The sequence below is a fragment of the Hyla sarda genome, chromosome 1 (assembly GCF_029499605.1).
Source record: "Hyla sarda isolate aHylSar1 chromosome 1, aHylSar1.hap1, whole genome shotgun sequence".
Taxonomy (NCBI): domain Eukaryota; kingdom Metazoa; phylum Chordata; class Amphibia; order Anura; family Hylidae; genus Hyla; species Hyla sarda.
The window spans coordinates 238182253-238203454 of record NC_079189.1 but is presented as its reverse complement, the minus strand read 5'-3'; the positions used below and the strand labels follow the sequence as shown (position 1 = coordinate 238203454).

Sequence of the window (21202 nt, the reverse complement as noted above, 5' to 3'; positions counted from 1 at the left end):
CCCTCCGCAGACCCGCGCAGGACGTCAGGGATGTCACTCGTCAGGCCGCCGCCGTAGAGGAGAAGCGCAGCGCAGGACAGGTAATGCGTCTATGTGTGTGTGTGTCTCTGGCCCCCACCCTTTCACTGATGGTGATTGTCCAGGAGTAAGGAGGAAGAAGAACTGGGGGAGTAGATGGCCTCTGTGTGAGGTAACTAGGAGAGTGAATGGGGGGCATGTAGTGGCACTGCCTACATTGTCAGTGCTTTTTGGCTGCCCAGCCTGGCACATAGATTGTAGGAATCACAGCAGTACTTATCTTATTATGCTGCACATGCTCTACAAGCGCCGTCCTGCTGTCGGGTCCTAAAGCAGGGGAAGGAACCTCAGAGCTCAGCAGCCTGCTAGCATGAAACATGAGAGCAAAGTAGGAGGAGAACTGTCTGTGCCCCTCCTCCACATGACGTAATCCTGAGGTCAGGGGTCTTGACTCCTGACCCCCAGCACTGGAAGCCATATGAGGATCCTGTCAGCATCTCAGAAAGTTAGGGTATGTGCATTTATAGTTAGGGTATGTACACTTGTGTATAGGTGTGTGTATCTATATACATATGGATGGATGGATGTGTGTATGTATTTGTCTTTTTAGGCATCCATGGTACTGTAATTGCCAGGCTGGGTTTACACTTGCATTGAGGCCTCCATCACTGCATAGAGGGCTATTTTGTCTAGTAATATTCCAGGCACCTTGCCAGAAACCTGCAGAGCCTGTGTAGACCTGGAGGTCACCAATATATGGACCTGTGTTTTCCAACCAGGGTGCCTCAAGCTGGTGCAAAACTACAAATTGCTGTCCGGGCATGCTGGAAGTTGTAGTTTTGCTACAGCTGTAGGCACCCTGCTTGGGAAACACTAATATGGGATCTACATGCGGGATATTGGTCTGTAGTATTATCCTGTCACTATATAGTGGTAATTGGAGTGGTCATAGTGTGGCTGAAATATTTGTAATAGTGGTGATATTGGTGATCCTAATCTGTGTACAGTGGTCATTGTTATTTTTTTACTGATGTAGTAATATGTTATCCTAATATGGAGGTGTTAATTTGCCAGTAAACCCCAATCCTTGAGAAAATCCCTCTGCATCCTCCCTTGTGAGTGGCGATACATACACTGAGGGAAATTTATCAAAACCTGTCCAGAGGAAAAGTTGCCCAGTTGCCCATAGCAACCAATCAGATCGCTTCTTTCATTTTTAACAAGGCCTCTGCAAATTGAAAGAAGCGATCTGATTTGTTGCTATGGGCAACTGGGCAACTTTTCCGCTACACAGGTTTTGATAAATCTCCCCCACTGTGCGTATCACTGTTGTCTTACATTCACCATGGGGGTAGGGGTGTATTGGGTGCTGCCCACCCATGCAACGTCATAATAGTTCATCAGCAAGGGCCTCATGTTTAAGCCACCTCGGATTTGGATTTAACTAAAATACAAAAGCTTGTGAATGCTATGCCCTATTATCCCCCATATGCACAGCGGCATCACAGTACTAGTACACCCTGTACTGTGACATCACTGTGTGTATTATTGCTGTACTGTGACATCACTGTGTGTATTATCCCTGTACTGTGACATCACTGTATATTATCCCTGTACTGTGACATCACTGTGTGTATTATCCCTGTACTGTGACATCACTGTGTGTATTATCCCTGTACTGTGACATCACTGTGTATTATCCCTGTACTGTGACATTACTGTGCGTATTATCCCTGCACTGTGACATCACTGCATGTATTATCCCTGTACTGTGACATCACTGTGTATTATCCCTGTACTGTGACATCACTGTGTATTATCCCTGTACTGTGACATCACTGTGGTCGTTATCTCTGTTATGTGACATGACTGTGTATTATCCCTGTACTGTGACGTCACTGTGTATTATCCCTGTACTGTCACATCACTGTGTATATTATCCCTGTACTGTGACATCACTGTGTATATTATCTCTGTACTGTGACATCACTGTGTGTATTATCCATGTACTGTGACATCACTGTGTGTATTATCCCTGTACTGTACTGTGATGTCACTGTGTGTATTATCACTGTACCCTGACAGCACTGTGTGCACATTAACCCTCTAGTGTGACATCACTGTTCATATGCATATTAACCCTGTACAGTGATGTCACTTTGAATAATAACCCTGTTCTTTGAGTGAGTACAGGGTTGATATGCACAATGATGTCACAGTACAGGGATAAGACACAGTGATGTCACAGTACAGGGATAATATACACAGTGATGTCACAGTACAGGGATAATACACACAGTGATGTCACAGTACAGGGATAATACTCAGTGATGTCACAGTACAGGGATAATACACAGTGATGTCACAGTACAGGGATAATACTCAGTGATGTCATAGTACAGCGATAATATACACAGTGATGTCACAGTACAGCGATAATATACACAGTGATGTCACAGTACAGGGATAATACACTGCGATGTCACAGTACAGGGATAATACACTGCGATGTCACAGTACAGGGATAATACACACAATGATGTCACAGTACAGGGATGACACACAGTGATGTCACAGTACAGGGATAATACACACAGTGATGTCACAGTACAGGGATAATACACACAATGATGTCACAGTACATGGATAATACACAGTGATGTCACAGTACAGGGATAATACACACAATGATGTCACAGTACATGGATAATACACACAGGGATGTCACAGTACGGGGATAATACACACAGTGATGTCACAGTACATGGATAATACACACAGGGATGTCACAGTACAGAAAAAATACACAGTAATGTCATAGTACACAGTGATGTCACAGTACAGCGATAATATACACAGTGATGTCACAGTACAGGGATAATACACTGCGATGTCACAGTACAGGGATAATACACACAATGATGTCACAGTACAGGGATGACACACAGTGATGTCACAGTACAGGGATAATACACACAGTGATGTCACAGTACAGGGATAATACACACAATGATGTCACAGTACATGGATAGTACACAGTGATGTCACAGTACAGGGATAATACACAGTGATGTCACAGTACATGGATAATACACACAGGGATGTCACAGTACGGGGATAATACACACAGTGAAGTCACAGTACATGGATAATACACACAGGGATGTCACAGTACAGGAAAAATACACAGTAATGTCATAGTACAAGGGTAATGTGCACAGTGATATCATAGTACAGGGGTAATGTGCACAGTGATATCATAGTACAGGGGTAATGTGCACAGTGATATCATAGTACAGGGGTAATGTGCACAGTGATATCATAGTACAGGGGTAATGTGCACAGTGATATCATAGTACAGGGGTAATGTGCACAGTGATATCATAGTGCAGGGGTAATGTGCACAGTGACATCGCAGTACTAAGGATACTATACCAATTGTGTTCTGTATGTAATTCATTTTATTATCGTGTGCATATCTTGTGTTCGTGGGGGCCTCAAGCTCAAGTTTCGCCTAAGGCCTCACAAAGTCTAGAGCCACCTCATGTATATATGTGGGGACGACGACAATGCTACCTAATGTGGGGAGCCTGCTACTACCTAATGTGGGGAGCCTGCTACTACCTAATGTGGGGAGCCTGCTACTTACCTAATGTGGGGAACCTGCTACTTACCTAATGTGGGGAGCCTGCTACTTACCTAATGTGGGGAGCCTACTACTTACCTAATGTGGGGAACCTGCTACTTACCTAATGTGGGGAACCTGCTACTTACCTAATGTGGGGAACCTGCTACTACCTAATGTGGGGAACCTGCTACTACCTAATATGGGGAGCCTGCTACTACCTAATGTGGGGGACCTGCCACTACCTAATATGGGGAACCTGCCACTACCTAATGTGGGGAACCTGCTACTACCTAATGTGGGGAACCTGCTACTACCTAATGTGGGTAACCTGCTACTGCCTAATGTGGGGAGCCTGCCACTACCTAATGTAGGGAACCTACTAATAGCTAATGTGGGAGCCTTCTACTGCCTAATATGGGGAGCCTGCTACTGCCTAATGTGGGGAGCCTGCTACTGCCTAATGTGGGGAGCCTGCTACTGCCTAATTTGGGGAGCCTGCTGCTGCCTAATATGGGGAGCCTGCTACTACCTAATGTGGGGAACCTGCTACTACCTAATGTGGGGAACCTGCTACTACCTAATGTGGGGAACCTGCTACTACCTAATGTGGGAAGCCTGCTACTACCTAATGTGGGGAGCCTGCTACTACCTAATGTGGGGAACCTGCTACTGCCTAATGTGGGGAGCCTGCTACTGCCTAATGTGGTGAGCCTGCTACTGCCTAATATGGGGAGCCTGCTACTGCCTAATATGGGGAGCCTGCTACTGCCTAATGTGGGGAGCCTGCTACTGCCTAATGTGGGGAGCCTGCTACATAACCTAATGTGGGGAACCTGCTACTACCTAATGTGGGGTACCTGCTACTGCCTAATGTGGGGAGCCTGCTACTACCTAATGTGGGGAACCTGCTACTGCCTAATGTGGGGAGCCTGCCACTACCTAATGTAGGGAACCTACTAATAGCTAATGTGGGAGCCTGCTGCTGCCTAATGTAGGGAACCTGCTACTACCTAATGTGGGAGCCTGCTACTGCCTAATATGGGGAGCCTGCTACTGCCTAATGTGGGGAGCCTGCTACTGCCTAATGTGGGGAGCCTGCTTCTACCTAATGTGGGGAAACTGCTACCTACCTAATGTGGGGAACATGCTACCTATCTAATGTGGGGAACATGCTACCTACCTAATGTGGGGAACATGCTACCTACCTAATGTGGGGAACATGCTACCTATCCTGGTAATTTAATGTGCATAAAATGTGACAAAATTGCTTTGTGTTGCGTTTTCATTTTATATACTTTGATAAAAAGGCCCATCACAATTTTCAGCACCAGGCCCTTGATGCTCTTAATCCGGCCCTGGACGTACAGTTACGTCATGGGCAGTTCTGGTCCCCGCCGTGCGCCGGGCGGGGATCGGACCGGGATGCCTGCTGAAACCATAACTAAAATGGGGTACAGTGGGACATAAAATAATAAAACAGGTTATGTTCCCAGAATGATGACCCAGAGCATAGCCAAAACTAAAAAATATGCCCACCCCAAACCTTATGCTCTGACTCATCATTCTGGGAATGTGATGTGTGTGGCCGTCCCTAAACTGTTACCTTAAATGCGCACCCCGCTCAGGTGGAGAGAGAGCGCTGCACATTTGAGGCAACATAAAAAGTCCCCGATGATAGTGACTCAGTGACCCATGACCCATTTTTGGAAAAAATACCCCCAGAGATCTTATCAGGTTTTTTTTTTTTTTTTTATGAAACATTTTTTTGGGCAATATAGTGGTTTATGGGGTTAAAACTTGGAATGTACTCTGGACTTGGTACATTGGGGTCAAATTATGGAAAATTAAAATGAGAAGGGAAAATTTTGCACTCCATGGAAGTGTGATACTCCCTGAAGCAGTTTTTAATGCAGAGGCCCGGATGATCGGGGCAAGTGTCACACTGAGTGGTGGTGTCCTTCCATATCCCCCTCTTGTAACACACTCTGCATCTTTTCTGGGATCGTCCCTTATTTCCAGTGTGGGGGACCTCACCTGGAAAGTGTTGACCTGGGACAATCCTGACACCTATAACTTCAGTTCCTTGGGAAGTCCGGCCTGATCTTTCCCGGTCAGCAAAGATCAGGACCTTTAGGACTTCTTCTTGGAACTGAAGGTATGTCCCTGTGTTGCAAGCGTACTGGTACAATACAAAAGAGTTTCACATGGCAACCTGTACCAAGTAGACCGCAACTTTTTTGTACCATACCCGTGTTTTCTGCATGGCCATATATGGCTTGAGGACTTGATCAGAAAGGTCAACTCCCCCATATACCGATTGTAGTCCAGAATACAATCGGGCTTAAGGACCGGTGTTGTGGTACCTCGCACAGGGACGGGTAAGCTGCCGTTACCATGAATTCTGGTAAGCATAAGGACATCCCTCTTATTCTTATACTTGACCAGCAACAGGTTTTCATGGGTAAGGGCACGGGATTCACCCTTGGGAATAGGTGTCTGGATAAAATTTTGAGGGAGGCCTCTCTGGTTTTGCTGCATGGTCCCACAAACGGACGTGGATCTGGCCGCAAGGGATGTGAACAGATGGATGCTGGTATAAAAGTTGTCCACGTACACGTGGTACCCCTTATACAGCAATGGGTGCACAAGGTCCCAAATGAGTTTTCCGCTAACTCCTAGAGTGGGGGAACAATCTGGGGGTTTAATACGGGAATCTCGTCCCTCATATACTCTAAACTTGTAAGTGTACCCGGAGGTACTCTCACAAAGTTTATAGAGCTTCACGCCATACCGCGCCCGCTTCGAGGGAATATACTGGTGGAATATGAGTCTCCCCTTAAAACTGATAAGAGACTCATCTACCGAGAGCTCCCTACGTAGGCCTTCGAAAATTTGGCCCCAAAGTGATCGATGACCGGCTTCTCTTTGTAAAGCCGGTCATAGGCGGGATCACCTCGGGGGGGACATGCCGCATCATCTGCATAATGGAGGCATTTCCAAATGGCCTCGAACCGCTTCCGTGTCATGACCATACTGTAAAGCGGGGTCTGGTATAGGATATCCCCTCTCCAGTACTGCCTGACACTTGGCTTTTTGACCAGGCCCATATGCAGCAAGAGGCCCCAAAATGTCCTCATTTCTGCTGCATCAATAGCACACCATTCATTGGACCTGGCCAAAAAAGAATTAGGGTGGTGGGCATTGAACTGCTAGGCATACAGATCCGTCTACTCCACCATGTGATTAAAGAGGTACTCCGGTGAAAAACTTTTTTTTTTTAAATCAACTGGTGCCAGAAAGGTAAACAGATTTGTAATTTACTTCTATTAAAAAAAAAATCTTAATCCTTCCTGGACTTATTAGCTGCTAAATACTACAGTGGAAATTCTTTACCATTTGAAACACAGACCTGTCTGCTGAATCACGAGCACAGTGCTCTCTGCTGACATATCTGTCCATTTTTAGGAACTGTCCATGGTAAAAGGAAATCCCCATAGCAAACATATGCTGTTCTGGACAGTTCATAAAATGGACAGAGATGTCAGCACAGAGCACTGTGCTCGTGATGTCAGCAGACAGTTCTGTGTTTCAAAAAGAAAAGAATTTCCGCTGTAGTATTCAGCAGCTAATAAGTACATGATGGATTAAGATTTTTTTAATAGAAGTAATTTACAAATCTGTTTAACTTTCTGGCACCAGTTGATTTAAAAAAAAAATGTTTTTCACCGGAGAACCCTTTTAACAAAGCCGTCACTGAAAAAATAACTAAAATAGTCAATTTCAGTGAACGCAGCTGTGTCAATCCGGATTCCGGAGTCGCCAACAAACTCCGGAATCTGTGGGTGATAAGCCTCTGGGGGTCTCCAGACAGGTTCACCGGAAGGGGGCACCGGTAAACTTGTCTGGGGGGTCGGACTCCTAGTACATTGGCGCTCGTACTAGTGCCGGTCACTGGGCCACTTTCATGGGGGGGGGTGGCCTCGCCTGGCGGCATCTCTGCCGCCTTCTGGGGGGCTCATCATCAGTACTGGATGATGAGGAGGACGAGGAAGAACACAGGAATGTAGGATCTTCTTCGTCCTCACTGGCAGATTCGGAGGCAAGTAAAGCATGTGCCTCCGCTGCCAAAAATGCTGACGGGCCATCGCTTTTTTTCTACGGTGGCGTGGGCGGGGTTGGTGGAGGGGTGATGGTGTGTGGGAGGGTGTAGTATGTAGTGTGTGTGCTTGGTGTGACTGTAACTGTATGGGGGGGGGGAAGCGCTGTGGCCACAAAAAAAAATGGGGGGACAAATGCAGAGCCCTGAACCCCTAATAGGGCCCGGGTCATGCTGAAATATTGCAACGGACCCTTTGGGGAACTATTAGGGGGTCAGGGGGGGATTTTTTTTTACTTTTTAATCCTACCTTTCCCTGGGTTTTATTTTGTCCCTACTCTATGGGGGCTTCTTCTGTTCTGAGGGGGTACTGATCTCGGCAGAGGGGGGTCCACGGCTCCTTCTCGCAGCTCTGACCGCTGACTGAACTCAGCCAGCTGGCAGAGCTGCTAGAAGATGCTGTTAACCCCTCTACTGCCGGCTAATATTGGCTGGAACAGCGAATAGCAGCGCTCCTGGGGGGGGGGTGACGAAATCGCCATCCCCATAGATACAGTGGGTGATCCTACATCCCTGATCACCATGTATCTCCGGGTCAGCGGGTCCGCATGACCGGAATCGCCACAAATCGCAGGTGTGAATTCACCGACACTGGGGGGTCTGATGACCCCCCTGGGCATTTGCATAGGATGCCTGCTAAATGATTCCAGCAGGCATCCCGGTCCGATCCCCGCGCGGCGGGGACGGGAATTCCCATGGACGTACGCGTACGTCATGGGTCCTTAACTACCAGGGTCCCATGACGTAGGCGTACGTCAAGAGTCCTTAAGGGGTTAAAGGGGTTATCCTGCAGTAGGAGTGGGTGTTACAACTTTGCCCACTGGAAAGTCTTAAAAAAAAAAAAACTGTTACTTACCTCCAGTGCTCCAGTGGTGCCTCCTGTGTCCTGCTCTGATCCCCGGCTGCACTCCTTTTTTGCTCAGAAATCATGATGCCTGGTCCCAGAGTGATGTCCGAGCCTGTAGTGTCACACGTCTTCTCATCCAATCTCAGGCCGAGGTGAGAAGAAGCTAACATGTATCCCCAGAATTATTGATATGATGCTTAAAGGGGTACTCCACCTCTAGACATCTTCTCCCCTATCCAGTGGCAGGACCCCGCGATCTCTCCTGCAGCACCCTGTGTCATCTGCTGCACGGAGCGAACTTCGCTCCATGCCTCATGACAGGTGATACAGAGGCCAGAGGCTGCACTTGCTCACAGACATACAAAATAATTATACTTCTATGAAGGTTGCAGGTAAAAACTTCTTATTTCTTTATTTGAAGATTCTGCAGTACAGGGTAGATAGTCTGACGCGTTTCGCTAAAGAGCTTAATCGTAGACTGCCGTACAATCACAGAGAGCAACTTAAAATACCGGAGGTGTAAGTCACATGACTAACCTCGTAATTGTTAGTAACATATACATATAAAACCCGGAATTGGAATCTATTTAGAACGTTACATGTGGTGTCTGTTCACACTCATCAAGTACTATGCACTGCGTTAGAAACTATTTCATATTTATTATTTACAGGACTAAGAGCTTCCATAACAATAAATTATGTTTTAAACATGGATTTTAACCTCTATTAATTAATGTTTTTAGAAACCGCAGTGCATGTAAATGAAGTGTGAACTGGACATACAAATTATCATGTATATGAGAAAACCAAAGGGAGGAGGGAGGAAGGGAGGGGGGGGGGGGTAACGAGGGAGAGGGAATCGACTTGGCAAGGGGAAGAGAAAGATTTTTTGTATTTATTATTATCTAAATGCACACGGGAACGGCACACATTGCGATTAGTACACTATGTTACACACTATTGCATATTATGTGAAAAGATGTCAATATTAATGCGTAAATATTAATAGGATGTAATAAAAGAGACCTCTATAATGATGAACAGTTTTTTTTTATTATTATTTTTTATTATTATCTATTATTACTTGTTATTATACCATAGTATCCTTGATAATATTAAATCTTTTTCTATTATTTTCATTATTTTTTATTTTTATTATTATTTTTATTTTTTATTATTTTATTTAATTTCTGTTTTTCATTTTTATTATTGTTTATTTCATGTTATTATTTTTATTTTTATTATTATTTATATTTTTTATATTTTTATTAATATTTTTCTCATTACTAATAATATCCAGGTGTAAATACTATCATACTGTTCCATAACATAAGGTTGACCCATAGTTACCCTGCATGGTTGGATGAATTCTGTCAATAAATACAGTATAGGTTATTGCATTATTAATCTATTCTATATTATATAGCCTATCAATATTAGTTTAACTATAAATACTGTTTTTGCAAAACATGACCTAGCAACAATGCAGTTCTATGGACAAGTTAACATCATGTCCATTCTTTTATTTAAACCCTCTGGGTACCTGGTTCCCAAAAGGAACATCCAGTAGGTCTCACGTTTATAAATCCTATACTTGAGATCTCCGCCTCTTGGCCCCAGGGATATTTTCTCTAATCCCGAGACACGGAGGCTATTTGCCTCCCCCCCCCCCCCATGTGTTTCCCTGAAGTGACGGGATAGCATGGAGATGCCCGGTAGATTACTCCTAATATCCGAGACGTGTTTTCTGAATCTCATTTTTAGTGAGTTGCCTGAGCAACCCACATTTTGCAATTTGCAAATTGTGCATGTCGCCACATACACAATATTTTTAGTATTACAATTTATGTAACTCTGTATATTGTGTGCCTTTCCCGTAGTGCATGATATCACTTGGTTTGAGACATTCATGTAATCACAAGTTAAACACCTGTTGTGTCCACATTTCCAATTGCCTTTGGCGTTGAGCCAATTCTGGCTGTTTGTTTTGTTATTACTTTTACTTTCAAAAAGGCTTGGGGATATTTTAGACCCTATGGAGGGACCCTTCCTAGATACAATGGCAATACCTTCCGCTACAATATTTCTTAAAGCTGGATCAGTTTCAAGGACTGGAATGTATCTATTTATTATATTTTTTATTTTATTAAATTGGACACTATAAGGTGTAACAAAGTAGGGTCTCTTAGATTTAAATTTACTACTTTTGCCCCCTGCGTTATGTGATTCTTCCTGTTCTTGTCTCCTCCTAGAATATGCAACTAGATCTCTCCGATCAATCTCATTAATTTTCCTGTGTGACTGGTTCAAGATTTTATCATTATAGCCTCTGTTCTTCAGCCTGTCACACAGGTCTTCTGCTGCCACTTTAAACTCCTCATCTCTAGAGCAATTGTACCTGATCCTACAAAGCTCCCCAAACGGGATATTATTCAGAACATGTTTTGGGTGGCAAGAGGATGCCCCCAATATGGAGTTAGTCGCCGTTTCCTTCCTATATGGAAGGACTTCTATAACATCCTCTCTGCCCACCAATGTAAGATCTAAGAAATTAATGCTATCTTTGTTAAAGAATTATGTGAACCCCAGATTGAGATCATTAGACCCACTGTACTTGACAAATTTCTCAAATTCATCTTTTGAATCCTTCCAAATTATTAGAATATCGTCAATGAAGCGCCCTAGCCAATAAATACTATTCAGGTATGGGTTATCAATATTAAATATAAACTGGGATTCCCAATGGAACATAAAAATGTTCGCAAATGAGGGGGAGTATTTAGCCCCCATCGAGGCTCCCCTGGTCTGAAGGAAATAATCACCATCAAACATGAAATAATTGTGTTTCAGCAAAAATTCGGTTGCGATGGTGATAAAGTCTCTCAGACCAGGGGAGTACGGGCTATATTTTTCCATATGCAAGGATAGGGCTTCTAGGCCTTTAGACCAAGGGATAGATGGATATAATCCTATAACATCACAAGTTGCCCATGACAACTCATTGCCCCAAGTGATATTTTCTAGGATATTAATGGCATGTTTTGAATCCTCTATGTATGTGGGGGTTATCTTGGTGAGGGGCTGCAAGTAGTGGTCCACCCACTCCCCACGGCGCTCCAACAAAGACCCAATGCCGGCGACAATGGGTCTCAGGGGAGGTGGAAAAACCCCTTTATGTACCTTGGGGAGTGAGTGGAACACAGGAATTATAGGGTGGGAGACAAAAAGATATTCTTCTAGTTTCTTATCCAATACCCCTAAAGCTACACCTTCCTCTAGCACCTTTTTGAGTTTCAGTTGAAATGTTTTAGTGGGATCTCCACTTAATTTGCAGTACGTTTGTGCATCTGACAATATTTCCATATTTAATTTTCTTATATAAGCCGACATCTAGTACTATGATGTTACCGCCCTTGTCGGCGTTGCGAATTACAATGGATTTATTATCAACCAAATCCTTCAGTGCACCTCTTTCACTTATATTCAAATTATCATGTATACTAGTAGTGCAAGATTCTTGTTTTAATTTAACTAAATCCCTCTCTACCAACTTCTGGAATCTATCCAGGGCCTCTGGTCTGAAGGGCACAGGATAGAACCCAGGGTTGGCAGAGAGGTACGGCTTATCCAATTTGTCTTCACATTCCACATTTTCCATCTGTAAACTTATCAAATTTAACTTAGTTATTTGATCTTAAAAATCACAACACAAATCTCTCCCACCTGACCCCTGCTACACCCTCCCCCCTTAAGTCCACATCATGTCCATAGCCGTCTTGCAGATCCTCCAGGCATGAAAAATGTCTTTTCAATGTTAATCCTCTCGCTAGTTTGTTGACATCTAACAACGTATTGAACAAATCAAATTGACAAGATGGTACAAAATTCAAACCTTTACTGAGGACATCTGTCTGTGCCGGAGTCAGGATGCAGGAGGATAGGTTCATAACTGTATTCAACGTGGGGTCAGTAGAGAGCGTAGTGGATATCTTCTACCGTTTGTGTTGGCGACCTGCTCACCGGGTCTTTTTTTTTTTTTTTTATCCTTCGTACCTGTGCGTTTTTTTGGAACCGCCCCCAGGTCTCTCGGGGGAACACCGGATGCAGCAGGCTTCTTTTTCGTTTGTTACTGTTGGGTGTGGGCTCGAGGAACTTCATTAGACTCCTCCTGTGGACTGTCAGGCTCTGAGAAGCTGACTCTGCTATTGCCTCTGGATCTGGAGTTATTCCTGCGTCTGGATCTGGAGCGGGATGTTCTCAAGATTGAGCGTGATGTATCTTCCTTACCCTCCTGCGATAAATGCCAGGTAAATATTTGATCCTTGTTATAATCTGTTATAATCTGTAACAAAAAAAAAATGTGTACTTTTTTTAGTAAAAATTACTAGTCTTGGTATTTTCATATGTAGGAAGTTTATAGTCTATTTTACGCAGCAGATTTAGCAAATCTTCGTGTTCTACGCTTCATGGGTTTGGTTCAGAGCACTCTTTCCATAGAGAGAAAGGAGCTCAGTGGTTGTGCATGCCTGTTTACAGTATAGGGGAAAACTCCTGTCATTTAATTTTAACCCCTTAACAACCACGGACGTATATAATTATGTCCTGTGGCTGGCTCCCAATCTGTGAAGCTTCTGAGCGTGCTTCATATCTGCGGGGTACTGGTTGCTATCAGCCCCACGGCTAATACCGGTCATCGCCGATCAGGCTGATGTGCTGTATTAACCCTTTAGACGCCGCAATGAAAGTTGATTGTGGGGTCTTAAACGGGAGAATACACTTAGCTCAGTCTTAAATGGGAGAATACACTTAGCTCAGCTGAGTTGTTTGGGACTGCCGTGGGGAAATCATGGAGTCCCGAACAGCTGAGAGGACAGCAGGAGGTGTCTTACCTTCTTCCCACCTGTCCGATCAGCGTTTGATTGCTCCAAGCCTGAAATCCAGGCTTGAGCAATCAAGCGCAGAAAAAACACTGATCAATGCATTCCTATGGCAATGCATTGAACAGTGCCTGCAATCAGTATATGCAATGATACAGCCCCTAGAGGGGGCTATAACACTGCATACAAAAAGTTTTTAAAAAAATCAATTTTATAAAAGTGATTTAACCCCTTCCCTAATAAAGTGTGTGAATAAAAATAAAAACAAACATATGTGGTATCACCGTGTGCGTAAATGTCTGGACCATAAAAATATATCATTAAAGAGGCACTGTCATTGTTAAAAACTTTTCATATATTGCAGGACTCATTATAATATGACATTTCACAATATACACCTATTAAAATAGCCACCACTAGGGGTCACCTGTCTTTTAGCCAGACAGACTAGTTTAGATTTTACAGCATACTGGATACCGGCCGTAAAGCATACCGGTATCCAGTATAGGAGATTTCTATTGTGTATGCAAAACTACAGATAAAGGATGTGTGGACATGCTGGGAGCTGTAGTTTTAAAACAGCTGGAAGAAACACTGCTCTAACACAGTTATTTACAAACATTGCAGCTTCAGCTGTAAATAAACTACAACTCCCAGCATGCTGAAAAAGCTTTCTCGGACTCCAAAGAAGTTGATCAGACATTCAGGAGTCTGTGAAAGATGAATGGCACACATAGTGACAGCTATGCTGATTAGCATCCAGCTTTACAGAACATGTTTTCATAAAAATGCTGTACTTTTATCAAAAAAAATCCTTGCACTAATTTTATAAAGATCTATTCTTATATTTATACATTTTATCCTGTTATGAATTCACCATAATGTCTTCTGATTACTGCAGGCAAGCTCCAAGTATCTTCCTCTGACACATGACACAGCATAAAACCAGAGAGGAAAGGGTTACAGAGTAGAGAGTACTGATTGGCTGACTGCACAGGCTTGCTCCTGTGAGGCAGACAGACTGACACGCCCCCTCCAGCCTGCACAATGAAAAGGTAACTCACCAGCAGATAAATGCTTATATCTCCGGATATATAGGTCAGAGACACATGAAAATTATATGCACATGATCAGGACTGGGTCCTGAGTAACATATCACTTTTTTAATTTTTTTTGCACTATGACAGGTACGCTTTAATTAAACTGCACGGTCAATGGTGTACACGGAAAGCAAATTCCAAAGTCCAAAATAGCTTATTTTTGTCACCTTTTATACCATAAAAAATGAATAAAAAGTGATCAAAAAGTCAGTTCAAAACAAAAATAGTACCAATAAAAACTTCAGATCATGGCACAAAAAATTTGCCCGATACCACCCCGTTCATGGAAAAATAAAAAAAAGTTATAGGGGTTAGAAGGTGACAATTTTAAATATTAATTTTCATGCATGTAGTTATGATTTTTTCCAGAAGTACGACAAAATCAAACCTATATAACTAAGGTATAATTTTAATCGGATGGACCTACAGAATAAAGATAAGGTGTAATTTTTACCGAAAAATGTACTGCTTAGAAACGGAAGCCCCCAAAATTTACAAAATGGCATTTTTTTCTTCAATTTTGTCACACAATGATTTTTGTTTTCTGTTTCGCTGTATATTTTGGGGTAAAATGACTGATGTCATTATAAAGTAGAATTGGTGGCACAAAAAAAAGGAAGGAAGAAGTTTATTAGCACTTCTGAGCAGAACTCCTTGGAGGTGCATGAGGTATACATTATACAGGCATCTATATGACTGTATAATGTATACAGTAAAGAGAGTGAAACTTACCATCTCATCACTGGGCTGGGCCTCTGCCCCACCTATAGTGATGATATCATGAGGAGGGCGGAGCTACATAAGAAGAAGCCCCGAAGTTCCGACCGAATCCAGGTTCGGAGGGCTCCGCTCGCTCATCTATAATCAAGAGAAAGGGAGGGAAAGATGTTAAGTCCCCATAGAGGAGCAGAATACCCATCATTCAGACAAGTGTTCTGCTCTTCAGTAAGATTGCTGCTCCATAGTAAGCAGAAAATTCATGACAATGGCTTTCACCAATTTCATAGAGAAGTACAGAAATTGGAGAAATTAGAAATACGGGGAGAAAAACATGTTGTAAATTAAATTTTCTGCACTCTTCGTGGCTGTTCCAGAAAAAATGTATATTATAACCTTTGAAACCTAATTAGTAAACTAACTATTTAAGTAGCATGGCATGGACTGAAATAGTGCACTGGCATCTGGAGAGATCAGTCATTTTGTCAATTGTCATAAAGACAAAAATGTAGTCCATAAGCTTTTCCACTCTGCCAGGCTGCCATCTGGACAGAATCTGTACATCCCTTCATACTAGGTTTTCATGTGTTGTGATCATTTTGTGAAGACTACAACGGTGAGATAATTGCTTATTATATTTTACTGTTCGATCAAAGTTATCTATATTAAGGCACAACTGTAACATTCACAATAATAATTAAGGCTAAAACAAGATAAATGCCTATAAATATACACATGTTTCAAATGTTATTGTTATAGTTCTGCAACATTCAAGATGCTGAACAGAAGTATATTAAAGGAGCAAGAAAGCGATTTGATTCCATTGTGAGAAGTTGACAATTGAAAAGTCAAATATGTGCACATAAAGAACTCAGGCGGCACTGCTATATACCCTAATAGCTTATACTTATTGGATATAGGTCAGTATATGAGCTGTAGGGTGGAGGTAGCTGGGGTCGTAGTCCGGAGGTGTTGGGGAATAATGTAAGTAATGAAATGTATTAGTAGGAGTCAGTGCAATGCACCACAAAGAACTGGACTGATGCCTTTGAGCACCCCAAGCTGTTCATGTAGTCTCATCCGGCCTGTCCAGCGTTGGAACTTGAAGTCGCCTGTTAGGTGAGTGCAGGGTTCTTTGTTGTGCATTGCACTTATACATGACAGGTCAAATATAACTGCATGGAGTATTTCAATAAAAGCTTTTGCATTATCATGTTTAATGAATCAGTATACGGTAGGGTCACATGTGTCGAATTCAGCTGCATATTTTCTTACCCACTGAAGTCAAAGGGTAGCAAAATCAGCTTCATTTATTCTGCTACACATTTACTTCAATGTGTAGGAAAATACGCAGCAGCAAAATATGGCATGTGTTACCCATGCCACACATGCATATTTTTTGTTGCAGATCTGCTGCAGATTTGGTGCTGCAGATTTTGCTTCCCCTTTCTTCCCCAGGAAAGTGCTGGGTTGGTGTGATAATGAGACCAAGGATGGGAAGGAGGAGGGTCTGAGGAGAATGTGGATAAGAGGGGGAGAAGTGTGAGAAGACCGAGGATGGGGGGGATGTATATGTGTGTATGCATGATAGATGTGTGTATGATGGATGTGTGTATGTAAGATGGTTGTGTGTATGTATGGTGTGTGCATGTATGATAGATGTATTATGGATGTCTGTATGTATGTATGATAATAGTATGTATGTATGATAGATGTACAGTCATGGCCTTAAATGTCGGAACCCCTGAAATTATTCAAGAAAAGGAAGTATTTCTCACAGAAATGGATTGCAGTAACACATGTTTTGAAATCAGTCATTTCCTATAACCATCAATAAGCTTCTTACACCTCTCAGCCGGAATGTTGGACTACTCTTCATTTGCAAACTGCTCCAGGTCTCTCTTATTGGAAGGGCGCCTTTTCCCAATAGCAATTGTAAGATCTTCCCCCAGCTATTCAATTCACAGGATTTAGATCTGGACTCATTGCTGGCCACTTCAGAACTCTCCAGCACTTTGTTGCCATCCATTTCTGGGTGCTTTTTGACATATGTTTGGGTTCATTGTCCTGCTGGAAGACCCAAGATCTTGGATGCAAACCCAGCTTTCTGACACTGGGCTGAACAATGCGACTCAAAATCCGTTGGTAATCCTCAGGTTTCATGATGCCTTGCACACATTCAAGGCACCCAGTCCAGAGGCAGCAAAACTACCCCCAAACATAATTGAACCTCCACCATATTTCACTGTAGGTACTGTGTTCTTTTCTTTGTAGGCCTCATTCTGTTTTCAGTAAACAGTAGACTGATGTGCTTTACCAAAAAAGCTCTATCTTGGTCTCATCTGTCCACAAGACATTTTCCCAGAAGGATTTTGGCTTACTCCTGCCATAGAGTTTCATTTCATTTAAATGTCGACAGATAGTTTGCGCTGACACCGATGCTCCCTGAGCCTGCAGGACAGCTTGAATATCTTTGGAACTTGTTTGGGGCTGATTATTTACCATCCGGACTATCCTGTGTTTACACCTTTCATAAATGTTTCTCTTCCATTAACACCCAGGGAGATTAGCTACAGTGCTATGGGTTGCAAACTTCATGATAATGTTGCGCACTGTGGACAAAGGCAAATCGAGATCTCTGGAGATGAGATTGTTGATTTTTGAGATTGTTGATATTTTTCCACAATTTTGGTTCTCAAGTCCTGAGACAATTCTCTTCTCCTCTTTCTGTTGTCCATGCTTAGCGTGGCACAACACAGAAACAATGCAAAGATTAAGTGAACTTCTCTCCTTTTTATCTGCTTTCAGGTGTTAATTTAATATTGCCTACACCTGTTACTCGCCCCATGTGAATTTAAAGGAACATCACATGCTTGCACAATCTTATTTTTTACAATTTTGAAAGGGTGCCAATAATTTTGTCCAGCCCATTTTTGGAGTTTGGTGTCACATTATGTCCAATTTGCATTTTTTTCGCAAATTTTTGGGCTTAGTTCCATTACACACAAAGTGAAATAAAGAAACAGACAGTGCTCCATAGTGTGATACAGTTGTTAAACGGAGTTAGGGTTGTAGAAGTGGCGCTTACCACATAGAGTTACACACTTTTTTGCCCCACTGTACATACATACATCTATCATACACACACACACACATCTATCATACATACATACATGCACACATCTATCATACACGTATCTATCATGCATACATCTAGCATAAATACACACATCTATCATGCATACATCTATCATACATGCATCTATCATACATACATACACACATCTAGCATAAGTATGTCTATCATACATACACACATCTACACCAGTCATATACACATCTATCATACATACATACATATACTATACATCAATGTGATGGGGTGGGGGGGCAGGAGGCGATGTGGTACGGGTCAGCCTAGAGGTGAAAAAAACTAAAATACAACACAAATAGGTTGGTGAATTTTGGTTTAGATTGGTGTTGTCCAATCTGTTGCTCTCCAGCTGTTGCACAACTACAACTCCTATCATATTTTGACAGACTTCTAAAGCAGGACTTTAGGATCTGGGGAGGCAGAGGAGCCTTGAGGAGGATTTAGGGTGTCGGAGGGGGAGGGTTATCAAGGAGCCAGGAGGAGGATTTAGGGGTCTGGGGGGACAGAGAAGCCTGAAGGAGGAGGACAGAGGGGTCTGGAGGAGGATAGTGCAGGGGTAAGATTCAGATGGAGAAGAAACAGTGTGTGACAATATTATTTTTATGGGCACAGTATGTGGCAGGGTTACATTTGGAGGGTACGGTGTGTTGCAGTATTTTATTCAAAGGGTACAGTGTGCGGCAGTATTATATTTAGGAGGTACAGTTTCTGGCAGTATTATATTCAGAGGATACAGTGTGTGGCAGTATTCTATTCAGCGGGTACAGCGTGTTGCAGAATTATATTCAGGGGGCACAGTGTGTGTCAGTATTATTTTCAGGCGACAGAGTATTTGGCAGGTATATAATGATTTTTGTCATCATACAGAGGATAAGGAACTGCTAACAAATGAAGGAACCAATAGTGTCCAGACGTCAGACTCTGCAAAGAAGATGCCTGGCATCTGGACCAGATGAAGAAGAAAAATCCTGGCATCTAGACCAGATAAAGAAGAAAGGGAAAGACAACAGAGAAGACATCACTCAGGTCACTGATGTCATTGTGTACTCTTCTGACTGCCCATGAAAGCTGTAATCACTTGATAGTTCTGCAGTGATGATGGGTGACACCCCATGGATAGATGTACCCCAAAACTACAACCCCCAGACTCTCCAGGCAAGATGGGAGTTGTAGCTTTGCAACAGCTGGAGAGCCACTTGAACCGAGGTGACTCCACCTTATGCCTTGTGCCAAACATACTTGACAACAGAGAGGTTACAGCAGAAGTTAGTTATGTGTACTTTTGCTGATAACATATAAGCATTTTTAACAGTTGACATTTTTTGCAATAGTGACAACAGGAAGTGCTGTTATACTGGTTGTGACTCTGCTTTCTAGAAACTGAGAATATTTTTGGCATCCGTTAAGGACATGTAAATGTCCCTACTTAGGTTTAGCTCATATTCGGCATTCATATGGCCAGCAGTTTTGTAGAACAGTGACATCTAGTGGTAATTATGCAAATTGCGTTTAGGTAATCACAGAAACTGTATTTGTTAAGTGGGTACATTTTGTTTTGTGAAATATTTAAACAATGCTGTTGAAACTTTGTTAAAATAAAAGAAGGCAGAAAATATTTAATACTGATATTACTGCTTTTGTTCATCTTTACATTTTACTTAGAAAGTCTATAGCAGAACTCAGTGGGCAAAAACAGGATGCCCCAGTGTAAGGAAAGTATAGTAGGACATAACTATAGGAGTGCAGAGGGTATGGTTGAACTTAGACTCAGCATCCTTAGGCCACGTTTACCTGCCTGGAATTTCCGTGCGGAACTCCGCATTGGAATTCCGCCAGAGATAACAGAGCAGCAGAGTCCCATTATATTCAATGGGATTCTGCTGCGCTTTGTACATGGTGGAATTTCCACGCCAGATGTTTCTGGCATGGAAATGTCGTTTTCCGTGTCTGCAGAAAGAATAAACCTGTTCATACTTTCTACGGACTCTGCATAAATGCATAGTCGTCTATGAGACAACGCATTCCTGTATAGTTTTATTATGCCTCTAGTATACACAGTAGTAACCGAGTTATTTCAATGTGTAGAGTGTATATACAACTCCCATACGACTGACTAAGGGGGCTTGCCCCTGAAACGTTGGGCCATGACTGAAGGGAGCACGGAGCTTGTATCCACCTTTGCTGCTTGCATATTATGCTGCTAACCTGATGTCCTGCGAGACAATACCCGAATATACTTGAATAAACAAGAAAGAAATTTTCTACTAAACCGTGAGTCAGAACATTCATGTGTATACTCACCTAAAATCCTGTTGCCGGCGTGTCAGCTGGAGTTGCGCCCTATACCTGTGTGTCTAATCATTAGTTTTATTATGCCGGCAGCCGCAGTCTCCGAAATGTCCGCACAGAGATTTTCTGCACAGACATCCCGGAAATGGCCTAAGGGACCCATCTCATCCAATCTCACCCCCATTATTTCTAACAATCTAACAGTAACTGTGAGTTATGCAATGTATTACTGTATCCCCTTACATGCAATTGAACAATAGAAAACTGTTTTTAAATGAAAGTGGCCCTCTTATAAACTGGACATCTGTGCAGCTGAATAGGTAACACATACTGTATCGTATGTTCATTCTTTGTAGACCTAGTATACAGCGGATAAATAAGTATTGAACACTTTACCATTTTACTTACTAATATAT

The 21202-nt window shown here is 42.6% G+C and overlaps 1 long non-coding RNA gene across 1 annotated transcript in view; it reads left to right on the top strand.

Annotated features, from left to right (window-relative positions):
- The first annotated feature begins 323 nt into the window (after window positions 1–323).
- Window positions 324–21202, top strand: part of LOC130366934 (uncharacterized) — a 35481-nt gene continuing 14602 nt past the window's right edge. Inside the window, exon 1 of the long non-coding RNA XR_008892006.1 lies at window positions 324–529. This is a non-coding gene — a long non-coding RNA (uncharacterized LOC130366934). The remainder of the gene's footprint in view (window positions 530–21202) is intronic.